Here is a 24,093-nt window from a genome sequence, read left to right as displayed (position 1 = left end):
TTGAGGCACAGGATACGCAACAGCTGTGTGGTTGCCTTCGTGCACCCGTGCCACAAGGATGAGAGGACAAGGAAGAGTGGTCCAAGTCCACAGCGTTAGAAGAGGAAGAATTACCTACAGCATTATCTCCCTAAAGCGGATGCTATATTTTGGATGGCACCAGCACGGTACGGCACCGAGGACACCAAGGTAGGTCTGCGGGATCATTCCAGCAGGCCCTGATATGTGACATCCATAGATATGCTTCCACTGGTGTTTCTGTAGACAGAGAAGCTCTGAGAAGAACTGCTTTCATTGGGACATTCCCGTGGAACTACAAAGCACAAGCACACTCTCAGTTTGCTGTTTTGGAAACACTCCAAAATGACATAGAGCAGAATGCAGAGCTGAGAACCTTTAGAAGCTTCATTTCCACAAGAGGAAGTGTCCTGCGCACTTTCAGAATTGTGAGATAAGCATTATCAAAATGATGTTATGCAAATCGAAATAGTATTGGTTTTTCATCAAAAGTAATGCAACAACAGCAATTGGAGATATAACAGACAACACACACAGGAACACGATATGGCATCAATGTCTAGGAGAAATTGTCCGCACAGAAATCCCATGGAATTGCGTAGAGCCAAAAGTCTAAAATTTTCACTTAACAAAGCCCTAGAAGTCCACATTACATACCTGATATTACCTGAACAGTAGAGGTGAAGAAGTACAGTAAAAGAAACAGGAAGTACCATTTTCAGTTCCAAAGATATTGAAGGCCCAAAAGATAAGCTTTCAAACAACTAGACTGCAAAACGCTATCCAGACCATGTGTTGAAAATGGAGGTCAGGAAATCACTGAAAAACAACAGTGACTCAGAATCACATAAGGCAGAATACCGGAAAATGGGAAGAGAAAGTCTAAAGACGAGCCAAAAAATATCAGGAAACTCAATGGATGTGATAATATCAGGGCTAAAATTTAGTCGTAATCAGACTAGATAATGCAGATTGACGCGTGAATGACTGTGAAGACATGGGATCAGAAAAACCTCGGTCAGAAGCAGACATAGGAAAGCAAGTGCAAAGCAATGTAAACATTGCTGTTGAACCCTGGGTTAAGACAGGGCATGAAAGACTAGAATTCATAAGGGTCCCAGATGGAAAAGCAAGAGATAAGGAAACAAAAAATGTCTGAAAATTTATCTGTAGAAAAATCAGACAGAAACTTCCTGAAAGCCAAGAAAGAATCATGTATGCGAATTCAGGAATTACACAGCATCCAAAGGAGGTGGAATCCCAATAGACCTACCAGCAGCTGTATGATTCAAATCAACAAAGCTCACGAATATCACAGTGATTTAAAATGCACCTGGAGGAAACAACATAGTCACATGGGAACCTCAAGAGGGGATTCAGCTGATATCTCCGCAGCAATATTGCAGGAGAGGGAGGAGTGCCATGACACAAACCATATCCTGAATGGCCAAATGCTGCCACCTAGGGGAGCCTATGCCACATGACCGCCATTCCTAACAACGGCAGATCTAGAAAATTCCACAAACCGGCATATCTTAAAAGAATTCAGCAGTTCAAAACTTATCCTACAAGAATGGTTGAGAAATCTACCCTGAATAGAAAATCAGCAAGATGAAATGGAAAGAAGAAACCATTATTGGAAATGCAAGAAGAGCATGAGTGGCAAAGAAGAAAAAAGAAGAAGGCAAGGAGGACATCAAAACCCTAAAGATGGGAGAGGGAAGCAGGAAATCATAGGTGATTAGAAGCACTCTCTTAAGTGAATCAGCATATTTGACTCTCTGTTTCAAGCTTAAGGAGAGATGCATGGCCTGTCGTGTTTGCAATACAAGCGAGAAGCAGACCAACAAAGAATCAAACCAACAAAGAAACACCAAAATGGTACGGTTGGCTGATATTTACCAAGGGAACCATGATTATTCAAAAGAAAATACTTAAGGTGATGTCAAGGATCATTCAGCATGCATCGACCCATTATCGCGGCTTGCATGTACTCAGCACACTTGTATTCGGAGGCGTGCATTGATATTCGTAAATTTTGATTCATAACAACATATCGTGACCTAACCCTAATGCCGATTTGGAATCAAATGAATTCCTAGTCCGTGATGTAGACTTGTATGTCTTCCAAAAGAATGAAGGAATGCCATATTCTAGGCTACGTAGAGAAGAATTGTAAGAAGCCTATAACAAAGGAAGTAGCTCTGCCAAAGTGTACTAAGAGCAAAAGAGACTGACAGCAATGTGCACATTCGGGTTGGTTTAATTTCTTGGAATTTCAGCCCCCATGAAACCAATGGATCCATGTCCTGAGAGTGCGGGTGTTTCGGCAGAAATCAGGTGACGCATCTGTATTCCGGGTGTACGGATATTATAGGAACATAAGTCTCCTTTATTGGGTCTCTGTGTACTGTGAACTGTTAGAAAGTTTAAAGACGTGTGAAACCATCAACTGAAAAGGGACACAATTCCCTCCATTGTTACTGTGCATAGAGATCTGAACAAAAGGAAAGAGGGAAGAAGAAAGGCCCATGGGACGCTAGTGGGTAGAATCACATTTACCTTAGGAACCTCTCGTCGGATGCAGCCCCTCCCCCAACACTGACAAGATGCAGCAGCCATTGGGGATTTCAGTTACCGGTTGGATTCCAGGTGGAATGTTGGTGTGTACCGCGAGGCTTGTTGTGGCTGTTGGATCCTAGGTAACCGGACAGAGGTCTGTGGGTGGATCAGTTTGATGGAGGGGCTGCCGCCCTCTGTGGAGCTTGGCTTAAGTGTTTGGTCCGGGAAGCTGTGTAAGTTCGAGATACTGCTGCTGCCCAAAGACCTGAGGTCACAGGTCAGTTTCCAGAACCTGAAAGGGCAGACAGTGGAAGATCTGCCTGTCATCAGCTTACTAGTCAGGCTCCAAGGTACTTTCAGACTTGCCCAGTCCTGGTGAAGTCGACTTTAGGGGAGACACGAAGACAAGCTGGCCGGTAAGCTGGCTGCACGGATTGAGGAGAGATGCGAACACATGGATGAGAGATGTTCTGCTACAATGGAGAATACTGGCGTGGAGACAGCTGTAGAGGATACCAGGCTCAAAAGACATTCATGAGACATATTTAACCTCGCTGATAGTGGCAGAAACATACGGAGTGCCAACGTAGACTTGAGGAAGTTCCTCAATTCTCTTCTCCAAGAACGGGTCCAACGTTTCTGACGTCTGAAAGAGAAGAGATGGCACAGATGATCAAAACGCTACTGTTCTTGGAAGTGGTCGTGAGAATCCACACGTCCCAAGGGGCATTCCCAAGCCATTCAGACCAGAATTCACCAAGCCCAGGTAAAACTTTTCCCAGGATGGGCCTAGCTAGCAAGCACTTGCCCTTCCATCCCCTCCACTCAGGCATCCATTTTGAAGGATCAGTACCTGAGCTGCAATGAAGCCATTACGAGAAGAGCAAGCCCCTCTTAGAATCAGAGTTCCACCAGCTTCACAATCTGTGAACAACAGTGAACTCCTTAAAGGTCAAATAGTCTCGTCTGAAATAGATAGGAATTGAATACTTAGCTCAAACCTAGAAACGATGGCCTTCCGCTAGATTCAGCAAATGTTGTTTTTATGTCTTCCCTGGGGTGAAGGGAGTGTGGTAAGTGAGGGGAATCTTTGACTGAACTTGAATCTGTATTAGGCCTCAGTTTTTCCAGACAGTATAGGTAAATAGTACAAGTCAGAAAGTGAACTGTACTGTAAAAGTCGCCAATGATATTAAAGACACAGCTTATGTGGATCGTCTTTCACTTGAGTCAAGCCCCCGTGGGCACTATATCATGCGGGTGCAACTTGGTTGCGTTAAATGGCTTTACCAAACATGATCGGAAGATTAAGCGTTCTCATCACTGATAGAAGAACACCTGGTTCTCAATAGACTACCATAGCTGAGGCAGGGTTCTCATAGCTCTAATGCCTCAAGGTGCTTTTGGATTCAAACCTAAATGTATATATTTGTTTTGTTTTCTCTAGTAATTTCCTAGAGAGGGATGTTACTCCTTGAAATGCCAACATTGGCCAGTAGGTGTCATTGGGAGTAAAGGGCATCACATGCACAAGTATATCCAAGGTTGGGGGTTATTTCATATTTTAAATAGTTATTTCATGGTTCCTGTTGTGTTCGGAGGCTTCAACCGTTAAGAGCTGACATGACCCCTTGAACAGATTGGACTGCTAGTTTGCATTCTATCTGTCTAGCTTTTCCGTAGAGCTGACAAAATGTTACCAAAATTGACAAGTCTGGCTTCTAGGTCGATATAGTGTGTTTCAAAAAATAACTCCATTTTCGTATAACTCCCAAAACATGTAAATGAGTTCTGTTAAACTTCTTAAAGACTGCAAATGGGATATCAACACAATGTCAAAATAGTTGTCTTCGGACAATCCCTCCCACCACGGCTGTATAGAAACAAAGAGCTAAGCAAATATCACATTTCTGTGAAATGTATCTGGATAGTGTTGATTCATCGATGCCCAGTTGGCAGAGAAGAAGTGCAACCTGCACTCACTCGCTCCCATGTACAGAGCAATGGAAACATCCACTCACCCAGCCCTTAGCATAGGACACTGGCCGAAGAGAGGTCTGTTACTCCCAAAGACAGGATGAGGCCTCAGGACACCTGGAAGCAGGAGAAGGCAAAGCAGGGAATGGAAACCAGTGCAGGTTCGGACCCCTGGTGATGGAGCAACAAGGGTGAAACTCTGTTTAACTTGGACACACACTCTCAAGCGGACAGGAGACATGGGTTTGAAGGTGATGTGCTGAGATTTACAAGAGTGCACAGCAGATGCTTGGCTGAGAGAACTCAAAGAATCCAGCGCAAAATATCCCCACAGTTAATTCTGAGACCAAGATCCAAGCTGCCAAATTTGAGGTAGCAGAGGCAATGGTCAGTGAGGCATAGAGCTACGGATGATGGCACACGCTGAGTCTCAGGGATCTGGAGTGCGTTGTGGGATGTGGTCGGTCGAATCAAGAGAGCAAACCGAAATGTGTACCAATAATAAACCAACCACACTGGTCGCGCGGTTGCGATTACCGATATGTCCCATGGCCACACCCAGTACATCTGCAGGACCAGGGACCAATTGGGAATTTTGCCAATAGAGCACGTGTGGGGCTGAATCAGAGATATCGTGCATCTGGTCTGAGGGATCCAGGGGGCCTGGAATTTGAAATCAGAATGAAAAGCCTTAGGATATGCTACATTCATAACCTGGGCTGGGATTATGGTTTGGTTTGAGTCACAGGATGCGCAACAACTCTGTGGTTGCCTTCGTGCACCCGTGCCACAAGGATGAGAGGACAAGGAAGAGTGGTCCAAGTCCACAGCGCGAGAAGAGGAAGCATTCCCTTCAGCACTATCTCCCAAAAGCGGATGCTACATTTTGGATGGCACCGGCACGGTACGGCACCTAGGACAACAAGGAAGGTCTGCGGGATCATTCCAGCAGGCCCTGATATGTGACATCCATAGATATGCTTCCACTGGTGTTTCTGTAGACAGAGAAGCTCTGGAAAGAACTGATTTCATTGGGACATTCCCGTGGCAATAAAAAGCAGAAGAGCACTCTCAGTTTGCTGTTTTGGAAACACTCCAAAATGACATAGAGAAGAATGCAGAGCTGAGAACTTTTAGAAGCTTCATTTCCACAAGAGGAAGTGTCCTGTGCACTTTCAGAAGTGTGAGATAAGTATAATCAAAATGAAGTTATGCTAATCGAAGTAGTATGTGTTGTTCATCACAACTAATGCAACACCAGCAATTGGAGATATACCAAACAACACACACAGGTACAGGTTATGGCATCAATGCCTAGGAGAAATTGTCCTCACAGAAATCCCATGGAATTGCGTAGAGACAAGAGTCTAAAATTTTCAATTAACAAAGCCCTAGAAGTCTACATTAGATACCTGATATTACCTGACCAGTAGAGATGAAGAAGAACAGTAAAAGAAACAGGAAGTACCATTTTCAGTTCCAAAGATATTGAAGGCGCAAAAGATAAGCTTTCAAACAACTAGTCTGCAAAACGCTATCCAGAACAAGTGTTGAAAATGAAGGTCAGGAAAACACTGAAGAACACCAGTGTCTCAGAATCACAAAAGGCAGAATACCAGAAAAGGGGAAGAGAAAGTCTCAACACGAGCCAAAAATATCAGGAAACTCAATGGTTGTGATAATATCAGGGCTAAAATTCAGTCCTTAGCAGACTAGATAATGCAGAGGGACGCGTGAATGACTGTGAAGACAGGGGAAGAGAAAAACCTCGGTCAGAAGCAGACATAGGAAAGCAAGTGCAAACAAATGAAAACATTGCAGTTGAACCCTGGGTTAAGACAGGGCATGAAAGAATAGAAATCATGAGTCCCAGATGGAAAAGCAAGAGATAAAGAAACAAAAAGTGTCTGAAAATTTATCTGTAGAAAAATCAGACTGAAACTTGCTGAAAGCCAAGAAAGAATCATCTATGCGAATTCAGGAATTACACAGCATCCGAAGGAGGTGGAATCCCAATAGACCTACCAGCAGCTGTATGATTCAAATCAACAAAGTTCACGAATATCCGAGTGATTTAAAATGCACCTGGAGGAAACAACATAGTCACAAGGAAACCTCCAGAGAGGTTTCAGCTGATATCTCGGCAGCAATATTGCAGGACAGGGAGGAGTGCCAGGACACAGACCATATCCTGAATGGCCAAATGCTGCCACCTAGGGTAGCCTATGCCACATGAACACCATTTCAAATAACGGCAGAGCTAGAGAATTCTACAGACCGGCAAATCTTAAAAGAATTCAGCAGTTCAAAAGTTTTTCTAAAAGAAAGGTTGAGAAAACTCCCCTGAATAGAAAAGCAGCAAGATGGAATGGAAAGAAGAAACCATTATTGGAAATGCAAGAAGAGCATGTGTGGCAGAGAAGAAAGAAGAAGAACTTAAGGAGGACATCAAAACCCTAAAGATGGGAGAGGGAAGCAGGAAATCATAGGTGATTGGAAGCACTCTCTTAAGTGAATCAGCTTATTTGACTCTGTTTGAAGCGAAAGGAGAGATGCATGGCCTGACGTGTTTGCAAAACAAGCGAGAAGAAGACCAACAAAGAATCAAACCGACAAACAAGCACCAAAATGGTATGGTTGGCTGACATATACAAAGGGAACCATGATTATTCAAAAGAAAATACTCAAGGTGAGGTCAAGGGTCATTCAGAACGCATCGACCCAGTATCGTGGCTTGCATGTACTCAGCACACTTGTATTCGGAAATCAGAAGCGTGCATTCATATTCGTAAATTTTGATTCATAAGAGCATATCGTGACCTAACACTAATGCCGATTTGGAATCAAATGGATTCCTAGTCCGTGATGTAGACTTGTATGTCTTCCAACAGGATGAAGGAATGCCATATTCTAGGCTACGTAGAGAAGAAATGTAAGAAGCCTATAACAAAGGCAAGTAGCTCTGCCAAAGTGTACTAAGTGCAAAAGAGACCGACAGCAAAGTGCACATTGGGGTTGGTTTCATTTCTTGGAATTTCAGCCCCCATGAATCCAATGGATCCATGTCCTGAGAGTGTGGGTGTTTCAGCAGAAATCAGGCGACGCATATGTATTCCGGGTGTACGGATATTATAGGAACATAAGTCTCCTTTAGTGGGTCCCTGTGTACTGTGAACTGTTAGAAAGTTTAAAGACGTGTGAAACCATCAACTGAAAAGGGACACACTTCCCTCCATTGGTACGGTGCATAGAGCTCTGAACAAAAGGAAAGAGGGAAGAAGAAAGGCCCATGGGACGCTAGTGGGTAGAATCACATTTACCTTAGGAACCTCTCGTCGGATGCAGCCCCTCCCCCAACACTGACAAGATGCAGCAGCCATTGGGGATGGCAGTTAGCGGTTGGATTCCAGGTGGAATGTTGGTGTTTACCGCGAGGCTTGTTGTGGCTGTTGGATCCTAGGTAACCGGGCAGAGTTCTGTGGGTGGATCAGTGTGATGGAGGGGCTGCCGCCCTCTGTGGAGCTTGGCTTAGGTCTTTGGTCCGGGAAGCTGTGTCAGTTCGAGATACTGCTGCTGCCCAAAGACCTGAGGTCACAGGTCAGTTTCCAGAACCTGAAAGGGCAGACAGTGGAAGATCTGCCTGTCATCAACTTACTGGTCAGGCTCCGAGGTACTTTCAGACTTGCCCAGTCCTGGTGAAGTCGACTTTAGGGGAGACACGAAGAGAAGCTGGCCGATAAGCTGGCTGCACGGATTGAGGAGAGATGCGCACACATGGATGAGAGATGTTCTGCTACAATGGAGAATACTGGCGTGGAGACAGCTGTAGAGGATACCAGGCTCAAAAGACATTCATGAGACATATTGAAACTCACTGATACAGGCAGAAACATACGGAGTGCCAACGTGGACTTGAGGAAGTTCCTCAATTCTCTTCTCCAATAACGGGTCCTAGGTCCCTGACGTCTGAAGGAGAAGAAATGGCAGAGATGATCAAAACGCTCCTGTTCTTGGAAGAGGTCGTGAGAATCCACACGTCCCAAGGGGCATTCCCAAGCCATTCAGACCAAAATTCAACAAGCCCAGGTAAGCCTTTTCCCAGGTTTGGGCCTAGCTAGTGAGCACTTGCCCTTGCCTCCCCTCCACTCAGGCATCCATTTTGAAGGATCAGTACCTGAGCTGCAATGAAGCCATTACGAGAAGAGCAAGCCCCTCCTAGAATCAGAGTTCCTCCAGCTTCACTCTCTGTGAACAACAGTGAACACCTTAAAGGTCAAATAGTCTCGGCTGAAATAGATAAAATTGAATACTTAGCTCACACCTAGAAACGATGTCCTTCCGCTAGATTCAGCAAATGTTGTGTTTATGTCTTCCCTGGGGTGAAGGGAGTGTGGTAAGTGAGGGGAATCTTTGACTGAACATGAATCTGTATTAGGCTTCAGTTTTTCAAGACAGTGAAGGTAAATAGTACAAGTCAGAAAGTGAACTGAACTGTAAAAGTCGCCAATGACATTAAAGACACAGCTTATGTGGATGGTCTTTCACTTGAGTCAAGCCCCCGGGGGCACTATATCATGGGGGTGCAGACTTGGTTGCGTTAAATGGCTTTAAACTACAGGATCGGATGATTAAGCGTTCTCAACACTGATAGAAAAACACCTGGTTCTCAATAGACTAGCATAACTGCAGCAGGATTCTCCTAGCTAGAATGCCTCTAGGTGCTTTTGGATTCAAACCTAAATGTATATATTTGGTTTGTTTCCTCTTGTATTTTCCTAGAGAGGGATGTTACCCCTTGAAATGCCAACATTGGCCAGTAGGTGTCATTGGGATACAGGGCACCACATGCACAAGTGTATCCAAGGTTGGGGGTTATTCCATGTTTCCAAAAGTTATTTCATGGTTCCTGTTGGTTTCGGAGGCTTCAACCTTAAAGAGCTGACATGACCCCTTGAACAGTTAGGACTGCTAGTTTGCATTCTATCTGTCTAGCTTTTCCGTAGAGCTGACAAAATGTTACCAAAATTGACAAGTCTGGCTTCTAGGTCGATTTAGTGTGTTTCAAAAAATAACTCCATTTTCGTATAACTCCCAAAACATGTAAATGAGTTCTGTTAAACTTCTTAAAGACTGCAAATGGGATATCAACACAATGTCAAAATAGTTGTCTTCGGACAATCCCTCCCACCACGGCTGTATAGAAACAAAGAGCTAAGCAAATATCACATTTCTGTGAAATGTATCTGGATAGTGTTGATTCATCGATGCCCAGTTGGCAGAGAAGAAGTGCAACCTGCACTCACTCGCTCCCATGTACAGAGCAATGGAAACATCCACTCACCCAGCCCTTAGCATAGGACACTGGCCGAAGAGAGGTCTGTTACTCCCAAAGACAGGATGAGGCCTCAGGACACCAGGAAGCAGGAGAAGGCAAAGCAGGGAATGGAAACCAGTGCAGGTTCGGACCCCTGGTGATGGAGCAACAAGGGTGAAACTCTGTTTAACTTGGACGCACACTCTCAAGCGGACAGGAGACATGGGTTTGAAGGTGATGTGCTGAGATTTACAAGAGTGCACAGCAGATGCTTGGCTGAGAGAACTCAAAGAAACCAGCGCAAAATATCCCCACAGTTAATTCTGAGACCAAGATCCAAGCTGCCAAATTTGAGGTAGCAGAGGCAATGGTCAGTGAGGCATAGAGCTACGGATGATGGCACACGCTGAGTCTCAGGGATCTGGAGTGCGTTGTGGGATGTGGTGGGTCGAATCAAGAGAGCAAGCCGAACTGTGTACCAATAATAAATCAACCACACTGGTCGCGCGGTTGCGATTACCGATATGTCCCATGGCCACACCCAGTACATCTGCAGGACCAGGGACCAATTGGGAATTTTGCCAATAGAGCACGTGTGGGGCTGAATCAGAGATATCGTGCATCTGGTCTGAGGGATCCAGGGGGCCTTGAATTTGAAATCAGAATGAAAAGCCTTAGGATATGCTACATTCATAACCTGGGCTGGGATTATGGTTTGGTTTGAGTCACAGGATGCGCAACAACTCTGTGGTTGCCTTCGTGCACCCGTGCCACAAGGATGAGAGGACAAGGAAGAGTGGTCCAAGTCCACAGCGCGAGAAGAGGAAGCATTCCCTTCAGCACTATCTCCCAAAAGCGGATGCTACATTTTGGATGGCACCGGCACGGTACGGCACCTAGGACAACAAGGAAGGTCTGCGGGATCATTCCAGCAGGCCCTGATATGTGACATCCATAGATATGCTTCCACTGGTGTTTCTGTAGACAGAGAAGCTCTGGAAAGAACTGATTTCATTGGGACATTCCCGTGGCAATAAAAAGCAGAAGAGCACTCTCAGTTTGCTGTTTTGGAAACACTCCAAAATGACATAGAGAAGAATGCAGAGCTGAGAACTTTTAGAAGCTTCATTTCCACAAGAGGAAGTGTCCTGTGCACTTTCAGAAGTGTGAGATAAGTATAATCAAAATGAAGTTATGCTAATCGAAGTAGTATGGGTTGTTCATCACAACTAATGCAACACCAGCAATTGGAGATATACCAAACAACACACACAGGTACAGGTTATGGCATCAATGCCTAGGAGAAATTGTCCTCACAGAAATCCCATGGAATTGCGTAGAGACAAGAGTCTAAAATTTTCAATTAACAAAGCCCTAGAAGTCTACATTAGATACCTGATATTACCTGACCAGTAGAGATGAAGAAGAACAGTAAAAGAAACAGGAAGTACCATTTTCAGTTCCAAAGATATTGAAGGCGCAAAAGATAAGCTTTCAAACAACTAGTCTGCAAAACGCTATCCAGAACAAGTGTTGAAAATGAAGGTCAGGAAAACACTGAAGAACACCAGTGTCTCAGAATCACAAAAGGCAGAATACCAGAAAAGGGGAAGAGAAAGTCTCAACACGAGCCAAAAATATCAGGAAACTCAATGGTTGTGATAATATCAGGGCTAAAATTCAGTCCTTAGCAGACTAGATAATGCAGAGGGACGCGTGAATGACTGTGAAGACAGGGGAAGAGAAAAACCTCGGTCAGAAGCAGACATAGGAAAGCAAGTGCAAACAAATGAAAACATTGCAGTTGAACCCTGGGTTAAGACAGGGCATGAAAGAATAGAAATCATGAGTCCCAGATGGAAAAGCAAGAGATAAAGTAACAAAAAGTGTCTGAAAATTTATCTGTAGAAAAATCAGACTGAAACTTGCTGAAAGCCAAGAAAGAATCATCTATGCGAATTCAGGAATTACACAGCATCCGAAGGAGGTGGAATCCCAATAGACCTACCAGCAGCTGTATGATTCAAATCAACAAAGTTCACGAATATCCGAGTGATTTAAAATGCACCTGGAGGAAACAACATAGTCACAAGGAAACCTCCAGAGGGGTTTCAGCTGATATCTCGGCAGCAATATTGCAGGACAGGGAGGAGTGCCAGGACACAGACCATATCCTGAATGGCCAAATGCTGCCACCTAGGGTAGCCTATGCCACATGAACACCATTTCAAATAACGGCAGAGCTAGAGAATTCTACAGACCGGCAAATCTTAAAAGAATTCAGCAGTTCAAAAGTTTTTCTAAAAGAAAGGTTGAGAAAACTCCCCTGAATAGAAAAGCAGCAAGATGGAATGGAAAGAAGAAACCATTATTGGAAATGCAAGAAGAGCATGTGTGGCAGAGAAGAAAGAAGAAGAACTTAAGGAGGACATCAAAACCCTAAAGATGGGAGAGGGAAGCAGGAAATCATAGGTGATTGGAAGCACTCTCTTAAGTGAATCAGCTTATTTGACTCTGTTTGAAGCGAAAGGAGAGATGCATGGCCTGACGTGTTTGCAAAACAAGCGAGAAGAAGACCAACAAAGAATCAAACCAACAAACAAGCACCAAAATGGTATGGTTGGCTGACATATACAAAGGGAACCATGATTATTCAAAAGAAAATACTCAAGGTGAGGTCAAGGGTCATTCAGAACGCATCGACCCAGTATCGTGGCTTGCATGTACTCAGCACACTTGTATTCGGAAATCAGAAGCGTGCATTCATATTCGTAAATTTTGATTCATAAGAGCATATCGTGACCTAACACTAATGCCGATTTGGAATCAAATGGATTCCTAGTCCGTGATGTAGACTTGTATGTCTTCCAACAGGATGAAGGAATGCCATATTCTAGGCTACGTAGAGAAGAAATGTAAGAAGCCTATAACAAAGGCAAGTAGCTCTGCCAAAGTGTACTAAGTGCAAAAGAGACCGACAGCAAAGTGCACATTGGGGTTGGTTTCATTTCTTGGAATTTCAGCCCCCATGAATCCAATGGATCCATGTCCTGAGAGTGTGGGTGTTTCAGCAGAAATCAGGCGACGCATATGTATTCCGGGTGTACGGATATTATAGGAACATAAGTCTCCTTTAGTGGGTCCCTGTGTACTGTGAACTGTTAGAAAGTTTAAAGACGTGTGAAACCATCAACTGAAAAGGGACACACTTCCCTCCATTGGTACGGTGCATAGAGCTCTGAACAAAAGGAAAGAGGGAAGAAGAAAGGCCCATGGGACGCTAGTGGGTAGAATCACATTTACCTTAGGAACCTCTCGTCGGATGCAGCCCCTCCCCCAACACTGACAAGATGCAGCAGCCATTGGGGATGGCAGTTAGCGGTTGGATTCCAGGTGGAATGTTGGTGTTTACCGCGAGGCTTGTTGTGGCTGTTGGATCCTAGGTAACCGGGCAGAGTTCTGTGGGTGGATCAGTGTGATGGAGGGGCTGCCGCCCTCTGTGGAGCTTGGCTTAGGTCTTTGGTCCGGGAAGCTGTGTCAGTTCGAGATACTGCTGCTGCCCAAAGACCTGAGGTCACAGGTCAGTTTCCAGAACCTGAAAGGGCAGACAGTGGAAGATCTGCCTGTCATCAGCTTACTGGTCAGGCTCCGAGGTACTTTCAGACTTGCCCAGTCCTGGTGAAGTCGACTTTAGGGGAGACACGAAGAGAAGCTGGCCGATAAGCTGGCTGCACGGATTGAGGAGAGATGCGAACACATGGATGAGAGATGTTCTGCTACAATGGAGAATACTGGCGTGGAGACAGCTGTAGAGGATACCAGGCTCAAAAGACATTCATGAGACATATTGAAACTCACTGATACAGGCAGAAACATACGGAGTGCCAACGTGGACTTGAGGAAGTTCCTCAATTCTCTTCTCCAATAACGGGTCCAAGGTCCCTGACGTCTGAAGGAGAAGAAATGGCAGAGATGATCAAAACGCTCCTGTTCTTGGAAGAGGTCGTGAGAATCCACACGTCCCAAGGGGCATTCCCAAGCCATTCAGACCAAAATTCAACAAGCCCAGGTAAGCCTTTTCCCAGGTTTGGGCCTAGCTAGTGAGCACTTGCCCTTGCCTCCCCTCCACTCAGGCATCCATTTTGAAGGATCAGTACCTGAGCTGCAATGAAGCCATTACGAGAAGAGCAAGCCCCTCCTAGAATCAGAGTTCCTCCAGCTTCACTCTCTGTGAACAACAGTGAACACCTTAAAGGTCAAATAGTCTCGGCTGTAATAGATAAAATTGAATACTTAGCTCACACCTAGAAACGATGTCCTTCCGCTAGATTCAGCAAATGTTGTGTTTATGTCTTCCCTGGGGTGAAGGGAGTGTGGTAAGTGAGGGGAATCTTTGACTGAACATGAATCTGTATTAGGCTTCAGTTTTTCAAGACAGTGAAGGTAAATAGTACAAGTCAGAAAGTGAACTGAACTGTAAAAGTCGCCAATGACATTAAAGACACAGCTTATGTGGATGGTCTTTCACTTGAGTCAAGCCCCCGGGGGCACTATATCATGGGGGTGCAGACTTGGTTGCGTTAAATGGCTTTAAACTACAGGATCGGATGATTAAGCGTTCTCAACACTGATAGAAAAACACCTGGTTCTCAATAGACTAGCATAACTGCAGCAGGATTCTCCTAGCTAGAATGCCTCTAGGTGCTTTTGGATTCAAACCTAAATGTATATATTTGGTTTGTTTCCTCTTGTATTTTCCTAGAGAGGGATGTTACCCCTTGAAATGCCAACATTGGCCAGTAGGTGTCATTGGGATACAGGGTACCACATGCACAAGTGTATCCAAGGTTGGGGGTTATTCCATGTTTCCAAAAGTTATTTCATGGTTCCTGTTGGTTTCGGAGGCTTCAAACTTAAAGAGCTGACATGAACCCTTGAACAGTTAGGACTGCTAGTTTGCATTCTATCTGTCTAGCTTTTCCGTAGAGCTGACAAAATGTTACCAAAATTGACAAGTCTGGCTTCTAGGTCGATTTAGTGTGTTTCAAAAAATAACTCCATTTTCGTATAACTCCCAAAACATGTAAATGAGTTCTGTTAAACTTCTTAAAGACTGCAAATGGGATATCAACACAATGTCAAAATAGTTGTCTTCGGACAATCCCTCCCACCACGGCTGTATAGAAACAAAGAGCTAAGCAAATATCACATTTCTGTGAAATGTATCTGGATAGTGTTGATTCATCGATGCCCAGTTGGCAGAGAAGAAGTGCAACCTGCACTCACTCGCTCCCATGTACAGAGCAATGGAAACATCCACTCACCCAGCCCTTAGCATAGGACACTGGCCGAAGAGAGGTCTGTTACTCCCAAAGACAGGATGAGGCCTCAGGACACCAGGAAGCAGGAGAAGGCAAAGCAGGGAATGGAAACCAGTGCAGGTTCGGACCCCTGGTGATGGAGCAACAAGGGTGAAACTCTGTTTAACTTGGACGCACACTCTCAAGCGGACAGGAGACATGGGTTTGAAGGTGATGTGCTGAGATTTACAAGAGTGCACAGCAGATGCTTGGCTGAGAGAACTCAAAGAAACCAGCGCAAAATATCCCCACAGTTAATTCTGAGACCAAGATCCAAGCTGCCAAATTTGAGGTAGCAGAGGCAATGGTCAGTGAGGCATAGAGCTACGGATGATGGCACACGCTGAGTCTCAGGGATCTGGAGTGCGTTGTGGGATGTGGTGGGTCGAATCAAGAGAGCAAGCCGAACTGTGTACCAATAATAAATCAACCACACTGGTCGCGCGGTTGCGATTACCGATATGTCCCATGGCCACACCCAGTACATCTGCAGGACCAGGGACCAATTGGGAATTTTGCCAATAGAGCACGTGTGGGGCTGAATCAGAGATATCGTGCATCTGGTCTGAGGGATCCAGGGGGCCTTGAATTTGAAATCAGAATGAAAAGCCTTAGGATATGCTACATTCATAACCTGGGCTGGGATTATGGTTTGGTTTGAGTCACAGGATGCGCAACAACTCTGTGGTTGCCTTCGTGCACCCGTGCCACAAGGATGAGAGGACAAGGAAGAGTGGTCCAAGTCCACAGCGCGAGAAGAGGAAGCATTCCCTTCAGCACTATCTCCCAAAAGCGGATGCTACATTTTGGATGGCACCGGCACGGTACGGCACCTAGGACAACAAGGAAGGTCTGCGGGATCATTCCAGCAGGCCCTGATATGTGACATCCATAGATATGCTTCCACTGGTGTTTCTGTAGACAGAGAAGCTCTGGAAAGAACTCATTTCATTGGGACATTCCCGTGGCAATAAAAAGCAGAAGAGCACTCTCAGTTTGCTGTTTTGGAAACATTCCAAAATGACAGAGAAGAATGCAGAGCTGAGAACTTTTAGAAGCTTCATTTCCACAAGAGGAAGTGTCCTGTGCACTTTCAGAAGTGTGAGATAAGTATAATCAAAATGAAGTTATGCTAATCGAAGTAGTATGGGTTGTTCATCACAACTAATGCAACACCAGCAATTGGAGATATACCAAACAACACACACAGGTACAGGTTATGGCATCAATGCCTAGGAGAAATTGTCCTCACAGAAATCCCATGGAATTGCGTAGAGACAAGAGTCTAAAATTTTCAATTAACAAAGCCCTAGAAGTCTACATTAGATACCTGATATTACCTGACCAGTAGAGATGAAGAAGAACAGTAAAAGAAACAGGAAGTACCATTTTCAGTTCCAAAGATATTGAAGGCGCAAAAGATAAGCTTTCAAACAACTAGTCTGCAAAACGCTATCCAGAACAAGTGTTGAAAATGAAGGTCAGGAAAACACTGAAGAACACCAGTGTCTCAGAATCACAAAAGGCAGAATACCAGAAAAGGGGAAGAGAAAGTCTCAACACGAGCCAAAAATATCAGGAAACTCAATGGTTGTGATAATATCAGGGCTAAAATTCAGTCCTTAGCAGACTAGATAATGCAGAGGGACGCGTGAATGACTGTGAAGACAGGGGAAGAGAAAAACCTCGGTCAGAAGCAGACATAGGAAAGCAAGTGCAAACAAATGAAAACATTGCAGTTGAACCCTGGGTTAAGACAGGGCATGAAAGAATAGAAATCATGAGTCCCAGATGGAAAAGCAAGAGATAAAGTAACAAAAAGTGTCTGAAAATTTATCTGTAGAAAAATCAGACTGAAACTTGCTGAAAGCCAAGAAAGAATCATCTATGCGAATTCGGGAATTACACAGCATCCGAAGGAGGTGGAATCCCAATAGACCTACCAGCAGCTGTATGATTCAAATCAACAAAGTTCACGAATATCCGAGTGATTTAAAATGCACCTGGAGGAAACAACATAGTCACAAGGAAACCTCCAGAGGGGTTTCAGCTGATATCTCGGCAGCAATATTGCAGGACAGGGAGGAGTGCCAGGACACAGACCATATCCTGAATGGCCAAATGCTGCCACCTAGGGTAGCCTATGCCACATGAACACCATTTCAAATAACGGCAGAGCTAGAGAATTCTACAGACCGGCAAATCTTAAAAGAATTCAGCAGTTCAAAAGTTTTTCTAAAAGAAAGGTTGAGAAAACTCCCCTGAATAGAAAAGCAGCAAGATGGAATGGAAAGAAGAAACCATTATTGGAAATGCAAGAAGAGCATGTGTGGCAGAGAAGAAAGAAGAAGAACTTAAGGAGGACATCAAAACCCTAAAGATGGGAGAGGGAAGCAGGAAATCATAGGTGATTGGAAGCACTCTCTTAAGTGAATCAGCTTATTTGACTCTGTTTGAAGCGAAAGGAGAGATGCATGGCCTGACGTGTTTGCAAAACAAGCGAGAAGAAGACCAACAAAGAATCAAACCAACAAACAAGCACCAAAATGGTATGGTTGGCTGACATATACAAAGGGAACCATGATTATTCAAAAGAAAATACTCAAGGTGAGGTCAAGGGTCATTCAGAACGCATCGACCCAGTATCGTGGCTTGCATGTACTCAGCACACTTGTATTCGGAAATCAGAAGCGTGCATTCATATTCGTAAATTTTGATTCATAAGAGCATATCGTGACCTAACACTAATGCCGATTTGGAATCAAATGGATTCCTAGTCCGTGATGTAGACTTGTATGTCTTCCAACAGGATGAAGGAATGCCATATTCTAGGCTACGTAGAGAAGAAATGTAAGAAGCCTATAACAAAGGCAAGTAGCTCTGCCAAAGTGTACTAAGTGCAAAAGAGACCGACAGCAAAGTGCACATTGGGGTTGGTTTCATTTCTTGGAATTTCAGCCCCCATGAATCCAATGGATCCATGTCCTGAGAGTGTGGGTGTTTCAGCAGAAATCAGGCGACGCATATGTATTCCGGGTGTACGGATATTATAGGAACATAAGTCTCCTTTAGTGGGTCCCTGTGTACTGTGAACTGTTAGAAAGTTTAAAGACGTGTGAAACCATCAACTGAAAAGGGACACACTTCCCTCCATTGGTACGGTGCATAGAGCTCTGAACAAAAGGAAAGAGGGAAGAAGAAAGGCCCATGGGACGCTAGTGGGTAGAATCACATTTACCTTAGGAACCTCTCGTCGGATGCAGCCCCTCCCCCAACACTGACAAGATGCAGCAGCCATTGGGGATGGCAGTTAGCGGTTGGATTCCAGGTGGAATGTTGGTGTTTACCGCGAGGCTTGTTGTGGCTGTTGGATCCTAGGTAACCGGGCAGAGTTCTGTGGGTGGATCAGTGTGATGGAGGGGCTGCCGCCCTCTGTGGAGCTTGGCTTAGGTCTTTGGTCCGGGAAGCTGTGTCAGTTCGAGATACTGCTGCTGCCCAAAGACCTGAGGTCACAGGTCAGTTTCCAGAACCTGAAAGGGCAGACAGTGGAAGATCTGCCTGTCATCAGCTTACTGGTCAGGCTCCGAGGTACTTTCAGACTTGCCCAGTCCTGGTGAAGTCGACTTTAGGGGAGACACGAAGAGAAGCTGGCCGATAAGCTGGCTGCACGGATTGAGGAGAGATGCGAACACATGGATGAGAGATGTTCTGCTACAATGGAGAATACTGGCGTGGAGACAGCTGTAGAGGATACCAGGCTCAAAAGACATTCATGAGACATATTGAAACTCACTGATACAGGCAGAAACATACGGAGTGCCAACGTGGACTTGAGGAAGTTCCTCAATTCTCTTCTCCAATAACGGGTCCAAGGTCCCTGACGTCTGAAGGAGAAGAAATGGCAGAGATGATCAAAACGCTCCTGTTCTTGGAAGAGGTCGTGAGAATCCACACGTCCCAAGGGGCATTCCCAAGCCATTCAGACCAAAATTCAACAAGCCCAGGTAAGCCTTTTCCCAGGTTTGGGCCTAGCTAGTGAGCACTTGCCCTTGCCTCCCCTCCACTCAGGCATCCATTTTGAAGGATCAGTACCTGAGCTGCAATGAAGCCATTACGAGAAGAGCAAGCCCCTCCTAGAATCAGAGTTCCTCCAGCTTCACTCTCTGTGAACAACAGTGAACACCTTAAAGGTCAAATAGTCTCGGCTGTAATAGATAAAATTGAATACTTAGCTCACACCTAGAAACGATGTCCTTCCGCTAGATTCAGCAAATGTTGTGTTTATGTCTTCCCTGGGGTGAAGGGAGTGTGGTAAGTGAGGGGAATCTTTGACTGAACATGAATCTGTATTAGGCTTCAGTTTTTCAAGACAGTGAAGGTAAATAGTACAAGTCAGAAAGTGAACTGAACTGTAAAAGTCGCCAATGACATTAAAGACACAGCTTATGTGGATGGTCTTTCACTTGAGTCAAGCCCCCGGGGGCACTATATCATGGGGGTGCAGACTTGGTTGCGTTAAATGGCCTTAAACTACAGGATCGGATGATTAAGCGTTCTCAACACTGATAGAAAAACACCTGGTTCTCAATAGACTAGCATAACTGCAGCAGGATTCTCCTAGCTAGAATGCCTCTAGGTGCTTTTGGATTCAAACCTAAATGTATATATTTGGTTTGTTTCCTCTTGTATTTTCCTAGAGAGGGATGTTACCCCTTGAAATGCCAACATTGGCCAGTAGGTGTCATTGGGATACAGGGCACCACATGCACAAGTGTATCCAAGGTTGGGGGTTATTCCATGTTTCCAAAAGTTATTTCATGGTTCCTGTTGGTTTCGGAGGCTTCAACCTTAAAGAGCTGACATGACCCCTTGAACAGTTAGGACTGCTAGTTTGCATTCTATCTGTCTAGCTTTTCCGTAGAGCTGACAAAATGTTACCAAAATTGACAAGTCTGGCTTCTAGGTCGATTTAGTGTGTTTCAAAAAATAACTCCATTTTCGTATAACTCCCAAAACATGTAAATGAGTTCTGTTAAACTTCTTAAAGACTGCAAATGGGATATCAACACAATGTCAAAATAGTTGTCTTCGGACAATCCCTCCCACCACGGCTGTATAGAAACAAAGAGCTAAGCAAATATCACATTTCTGTGAAATGTATCTGGATAGTGTTGATTCATCGATGCCCAGTTGGCAGAGAAGAAGTGCAACCTGCACTCACTCGCTCCCATGTACAGAGCAATGGAAACATCCACTCACCCAGCCCTTAGCATAGGACACTGGCCGAAGAGAGGTCTGTTACTCCCAAAGACAGGATGAGGCCTCAGGACACCAGGAAGCAGGAGAAGGCAAAGCCGGGAATGGAAACCAGTGCAGGTTCGGACCCCTGGTGATGGAGCAACAAGGGTGAAACTCTGTTTATCTTGGACGCACACTCTCAAGCGGACAGGAGACATGGGTTTGAAGGTGATGTGCTGAGATTTACAAGAGTGCCCAGCAGATGCTTGGCTGAGAGAACTCAAAGAAACCAGCGCAAAATATCCCCACAGTTAATTCTGAGACCAAGATCCAAGCTGCCAAATTTGAGGTAGCAGAGGCAATGGTCAGTGAGGCATAGAGCTACGGATGATGGCACACGCTGAGTCTCAGGGATCTGGAGTGCGTTGTGGGATGTGGTGGGTCGAATCAAGAGAGCAAGCCGAACTGTGTACCAATAATAAACCAACCACACTGGTCGCGCGGTTGCGATTACCGATATGTCCCATGGCCACACCCAGTACATCTGCAGGACCAGGGACCAATTGGGAATTTTGCCAATAGAGCACGTGTGGGGCTGAATCAGAGATATCGTGCATCTGGTCTGAGGGATCCAGGGGGCCTTGAATTTGAAATCAGAATGAAAAGCCTTAGGATATGCTACATTCATAACCTGGGCTGGGATTATGGTTTGGTTTGAGTCACAGGATGCGCAACAACTCTGTGGTTGCCTTCGTGCACCCGTGCCACAAGGATGAGAGGACAAGGAAGAGTGGTCCAAGTCCACAGCGCGAGAAGAGGAAGCATTCCCTTCAGCACTATCTCCCAAAAGCGGATGCTACATTTTGGATGGCACCGGCACGGTACGGCACCTAGGACAACAAGGAAGGTCTGCGGGATCATTCCAGCAGGCCCTGATATGTGACATCCATAGATATGCTTCCACTGGTGTTTCTGTAGACAGAGAAGCTCTGGAAAGAACTGATTTCATTGGGACATTCCCGTGGCAATATAAAGCAGAAGAGCACTCTCAGTTTGCTGTTTTGGAAACACTCCAAAATGACATAGAGAAGAATGCAGAGCTGAGAACTTTTAGAAGCTTCATTTCCACAAGAGGAAGTGTCCTGTGCACTTTCAGAAGTGTGAGATAAGTATAATCAAAATGAAGTTATGCTAATCGAAGTAGTATGGGTTGTTCATCACAACTAATGCAACACCAGCAATTGGAGATATACCAAACAACACACACAGGTACAGGTTATGGCATCAATGCCTAGGAGAAATTGTCCTCACAGAAATCCCATGGAATTGCGTAGAGACAAGAGTCTAAAATTTTCAATTAACAAAGCCCTAGAAGTCTACATTAGATACCTGATATTACCTGACCAGTAGAGATGAAGAAGAACAGTAAAAGAAACAGGAAGTACCATTTTCAGTTCCAAAGATATTGAAGGCGCAAAAGATAAGCTTTCAAACAACTAGTCTGCAAAACGCTATCCAGAACAAGTGTTGAAAATGAAGGTCAGGAAAACACTGAAGAACACCAGTGTCTCAGAATCACAAAAGGCAGAATACCAGAAAAGGGGAAGAGAAAGTCTCAACACGAGCCAAAAATATCAGGAAACTCAATGGTTGTGATAATATCAGGGCTAAAATTCAGTCCTTAGCAGACTAGATAATGCAGAGGGACGCGTGAATGACTGTGAAGACAGGGGAAGAGAAAAACCTCGGTCAGAAGCAGACATAGGAAAGCAAGTGCAAACAAATGAAAACATTGCAGTTGAACCCTGGGTTAAGACAGGGCATGAAAGAATAGAAATCATGAGTCCCAGATGGAAAAGCAAGAGATAAAGTAACAAAAAGTGTCTGAAAATTTATCTGTAGAAAAATCAGACTGAAACTTGCTGAAAGCCAAGAAAGAATCATCTATGCGAATTCGGGAATTACACAGCATCCGAAGGAGGTGGAATCCCAATAGACCTACCAGCAGCTGTATGATTCAAATCAACAAAGTTCACGAATATCCGAGTGATTTAAAATGCACCTGGAGGAAACAACATAGTCACAAGGAAACCTCCAGAGGGGTTTCAGCTGATATCTCGGCAGCAATATTGCAGGACAGGGAGGAGTGCCAGGACACAGACCATATCCTGAATGGCCAAATGCTGCCACCTAGGGTAGCCTATGCCACATGAACACCATTTCAAATAACGGCAGAGCTAGAGAATTCTACAGACCGGCAAATCTTAAAAGAATTCAGCAGTTCAAAAGTTTTTCTAAAAGAAAGGTTGAGAAAACTCCCCTGAATAGAAAAGCAGCAAGATGGAATGGAAAGAAGAAACCATTATTGGAAATGCAAGAAGAGCATGTGTGGCAGAGAAGAAAGAAGAAGAACTTAAGGAGGACATCAAAACCCTAAAGATGGGAGAGGGAAGCAGGAAATCATAGGTGATTGGAAGCACTCTCTTAAGTGAATCAGCTTATTTGACTCTGTTTGAAGCGAAAGGAGAGATGCATGGCCTGACGTGTTTGCAAAACAAGCGAGAAGAAGACCAACAAAGAATCAAACCAACAAACAAGCACCAAAATGGTATGGTTGGCTGACATATACAAAGGGAACCATGATTATTCAAAAGAAAATACTCAAGGTGAGGTCAAGGGTCATTCAGAACGCATCGACCCAGTATCGTGGCTTGCATGTACTCAGCACACTTGTATTCGGAAATCAGAAGCGTGCATTCATATTCGTAAATTTTGATTCATAAGAGCATATCGTGACCTAACACTAATGCCGATTTGGAATCAAATGGATTCCTAGTCCGTGATGTAGACTTGTATGTCTTCCAACAGGATGAAGGAATGCCATATTCTAGGCTACGTAGAGAAGAAATGTAAGAAGCCTATAACAAAGGCAAGTAGCTCTGCCAAAGTGTACTAAGTGCAAAAGAGACCGACAGCAAAGTGCACATTGGGGTTGGTTTCATTTCTTGGAATTTCAGCCCCCATGAATCCAATGGATCCATGTCCTGAGAGTGTGGGTGTTTCAGCAGAAATCAGGCGACGCATATGTATTCCGGGTGTACGGATATTATAGGAACATAAGTCTCCTTTAGTGGGTCCCTGTGTACTGTGAACTGTTAGAAAGTTTAAAGACGTGTGAAACCATCAACTGAAAAGGGACACACTTCCCTCCATTGGTACGGTGCATAGAGCTCTGAACAAAAGGAAAGAGGGAAGAAGAAAGGCCCATGGGACGCTAGTGGGTAGAATCACATTTACCTTAGGAACCTCTCGTCGGATGCAGCCCCTCCCCCAACACTGACAAGATGCAGCAGCCATTGGGGATGGCAGTTAGCGGTTGGATTCCAGGTGGAATGTTGGTGTTTACCGCGAGGCTTGTTGTGGCTGTTGGATCCTAGGTAACCGGGCAGAGTTCTGTGGGTGGATCAGTGTGATGGAGGGGCTGCCGCCCTCTGTGGAGCTTGGCTTAGGTCTTTGGTCCGGGAAGCTGTGTCAGTTCGAGATACTGCTGCTGCCCAAAGACCTGAGGTCACAGGTCAGTTTCCAGAACCTGAAAGGGCAGACAGTGGAAGATCTGCCTGTCAT

The 24,093-nt window shown here is 44.8% G+C and overlaps 1 long non-coding RNA gene across 1 annotated transcript; it reads right to left on the bottom strand.

Moving 5' to 3' along the window:
- Positions 1-19,032: 19,032 nt before the first annotated feature.
- LOC140693040 (uncharacterized) lies at positions 19,033-23,927 on the bottom strand. Its single transcript, XR_012068691.1, has 3 exons — positions 23,767-23,927; positions 19,324-19,394; positions 19,033-19,115 (listed from the first exon to the last, which is right to left on the bottom strand). It is a non-coding gene; the product is annotated as an uncharacterized lncRNA (long non-coding RNA).
- Positions 23,928-24,093: the final 166 nt, after the last annotated feature.

This window comes from Vicugna pacos, unplaced genomic scaffold (assembly GCF_048564905.1).
Source record: "Vicugna pacos unplaced genomic scaffold, VicPac4 scaffold_19, whole genome shotgun sequence".
Lineage (NCBI taxonomy): Eukaryota > Metazoa > Chordata > Mammalia > Artiodactyla > Camelidae > Vicugna > Vicugna pacos.
The sequence above is the reverse complement of the archived record's forward strand: the minus strand, read 5'-3'. Positions and strand labels throughout refer to the sequence as shown.